Below are 3,645 nucleotides of genomic sequence, written 5' to 3' on the forward strand. Positions count from 1 at the left end.
AAATAAATTATAAGGTGATATTCAAATGTAAGTCTTCTAAGTCTAAAATCAATGGCCTTTCTGCTAAGATCAATTGAGCAAGATCATCAGTATGATTTAAAACTCATGGTACTATGATCAGAATTCCAGGAAAGAAACATTGAATTACCTGGGGACATACGGAGATGAAACACTTTGTTTGCATTTTTCTTCTTATCAATTTCATTCTTAGGACAAAGGTCATAGAAGTGAATTGAACATATGCTGGTTTTCAGAAATAGGAGAAGGAGCTCTTCAATTACTTAGAAAAGAGATACGCAGGGAGGAAGGCAGGGGGATACATGACAGTTGAGGACATTGTGGAAGAAGTTACTGAATGTTTTACAAATAAAAAATTTTTAGCCAAAGAATTATTTTGGTTGCAATGAATGCTTCTCTCTCCTGTCATATCAGGCTGTGTCGAGTACTTTGACTAAAGAAAAGTTTGCTTATTTTTCTACCCACTACTCCATTACAGGTCTTTTTCATACACTGCAGTGAACTGAACTGTGAAGCATAACCAGCCACTCTACTATGTATATTTTCCCCTCAGTCCTTTTTGGGACATATAAAGGTAGTGAAATGAAATTGGTTGCCATGCTTGATTACTCTTTGGTCTAATTTGTTGCCCATTCTTAAAAAGAGAAAGGACCCGTATGTAAGTTTTCTGAGAGTTGAGAGAAGAGAGATTAAAAACATCAGATGTGGGGAAAGCAATCATTGTATTATTTCCTCTGAATTTATTTAATCTTTTAATATGTACATTTATACATTTTCTAAAATAAATTTGAACTATCTTAGAGAAAAAATTCACATAACTGAGCTACTAAAGTGAAATAAAAGCAGTCTTTTTTTTCCTGTCTATTCATTTTCAAGGGAAGGTGGTATCTTGCTTCCAAAAGAAAAAAATTTGCATAGTATCCTAAATACAAACTTTAAAACCCCCAGATTTATTTATAGTGTTATTGACTGTCTCACAGTATAACTCAATAAGCATATAAGCTTAGAAAACAAGTAATACTCTTATTTCTGTGATGCAATTATTGTCATCAACATTATGAAAAGCTTTAAACTTGCAGAAGTCAAGATAGTTGAATTGATCTGACTTCTTTTATCCTAAACCTTAAAAGGTCATGTTGAAAGCAGAACAGGAACATTAATTCAACCCGTAATTAAACAGCATGATAGGGGCTGGAGAGATGGCTCAGTGGTCTAAAGCACCTATTTGGAACAAGCTTGGAAAAGCACAGGGACCGCGGTTTGATCCCCCAGCGCCACAGGCCAGCCAGCCCTGCCCCCTGGTGGGCTGAGCTGGCCACACACACACACACACACACACACACACACACTAAATAAATGTTAAAAAAATAAACAGCATGATACATAGGATGGGTCAAATAGAGTGACAGCACCTCCTGCGTGGTAATCCTGACCCAGAAGTCATCACAGATGTCCTTTATTTTAGATGAGAACTTGCAATTTGGGGAACGTTTACTTCTTAACGCCTATGTGGAACATCTAGAGGGTACTGAGTCTATAACCTGGGCCTCAGTAGGGAAGTCAGCATTGAACTGATTGATCTTCTTAGTTATTTCTTACCATCTATTCACCTTCATTCTAAAGATTTGGGAGACAGCAAATGTATTCAACAAAGCTATCAAGTTGGAGGATACCTGGTACACTACTAACTCCTTATAGCTTGCAAAGGGAAAAATCACTCAGTCTGATCTACAACAATTCACATCTACCTTGTGTCCTCTCTGTGGGGACTGAGTCTAGTACATGACCACGGTGTAATAGAAAGAGCCCTAGACAAGGAGTTTGGAGACATGGTTTCCAGTTCCAGCTTCCCCATTAGCAATGCAACCCCGAGGAACTCACTTGAACTCTCAGAGGCCTCTGCTGAGAGACAGCAGGATCATTTGATCTCTACAGTCCTGTCCAACCGCAATGGGAATTCTCTTTGAGCTCTGTGTGGCCGCTCGTTATCTGGCCCTTTTCTCTCTTCAGTGACCTCCACTTGGCCTCTGAGGTACTAATTAGCACTTCAACTTGAGAAGGGGAGAAAAGAAGCTAAAAGCCTTTGTTCTTCAGTAGCTATTATGACAAGAAAGCATTAAAATGGGAAAAATAGGCATTACCCAAACTGAGATTTAGACATGAAGTTTGAAGATTGTAACAGATGATCCTGTCTCATAGGTTCCAGGACAGTGTGAATCCATGCCACACCAAGGAAGACCTTTGAAAGAGTGTCATTTAAAACTAAGGCGGGGGAGTAGGTAGGGAGATGGTTCAGTGGTCTAAGCGCCTACCTGGCAAGCACAAGGACCTGGGTTTGATCCCCAACACCACATGCTGTGCTGGCCCAGAAACCTCGGGTGCACTGTGCCTGCCACCAAGACCAGGGGTGGTGGCGCACACCTGTAATCCCAGCACTGGGGAGGTTGACACAGGAGGATCACTACGAATCTGAGCTGTGTAGTGAGACCCTGTACCAAATAAATAAATATATAATTTTTAAAAATTAAAAGAAAAAATGAAACTAAGGATGTCTTTACTCGTAGATCTTCCTATGCATTTGTATAGATATCTTAAGAGTATCTGAAGAAGTTTTCAGAAAACTACAGTTGAATTTTTGAAAAAGAGAAAAACTATATAACCCAGCACAAAACTTACTCTTTAAATGTGATTAATGACCAAGCAACTCAGAAAGGGCAAAATTAAGCTCCACGAAAACAATAAAGATAGATGGATTGAGCAAAATTGGGAAAGTCCTAACAGAGTCATCACGTGTGCTCAAGTCATGGGGAACTTCAGACTGCTGCAAGCTTTCCTGAAATTTGGGGCACACTTTCCTAAAGGTCTGCTGTTCCCCTTCCCTCTACATGGAAACCTCACATCCGGTGCATGCAAACTTGAACATGTATCACAATCCCTGGTGGATAAGCAGTGGGTCACTCCTTCCCCCAGGACTTGTGATTCCTATCTGAAATCAGCCCCCACATGGACATTTTATCACATTTCTAGGGGAGGTTGATGTTGTCACTCACTTTAAGAACCACTAGTCTTTCATGTTGTATTTCAAAAATTCAGCACAAAGCCTAGTCTTCCTAAAGATGGGCTGGAGAAAGAAAGGGCTTCCCCTTCTCCTTTTCCTCCCAGATTTGTGGTTGCTCTGCCCTGCGGCTCCTTCCTGGGGCTGTCTGCACCTACTGCATCCCTGGGCTCTATAACTCCCTTGAAAGGAAGCCCACATCTTATTCATCCTGTCCTGTCTCCTAGATCTACAGCAGGGTCAATCCCCATCACTTCATAAATGGACCAAAACCATGCACGAGCAAATGAATACAAGAATGATTTTACCTGGACTTTTAAAGTCAAGTACGCAACTACAGGTGTAAATCAGTAGTATAGCATGCATTTAACAAATGTGGGACCTTGTTTCAATCCCAGGAACATCAAAAGCATTTAAAGTCATTGAAAATGAATCCCCTAAAGATCTAGTTAAAATGTATAGTCTCATTCAGAAAGTTGGTAATAGTGCCTAAAGTCTGAATTTTTCTTTTTAAATGTATTTTACTTTACGATTGGATTGGATTGGATTGGATTGGATTGGATTGGATTGGA

Source organism: Octodon degus, unplaced genomic scaffold, assembly GCF_000260255.1.
Source record: "Octodon degus isolate 3935 unplaced genomic scaffold, OctDeg1.0 scaffold00102, whole genome shotgun sequence".
Lineage (NCBI taxonomy): Eukaryota > Metazoa > Chordata > Mammalia > Rodentia > Octodontidae > Octodon > Octodon degus.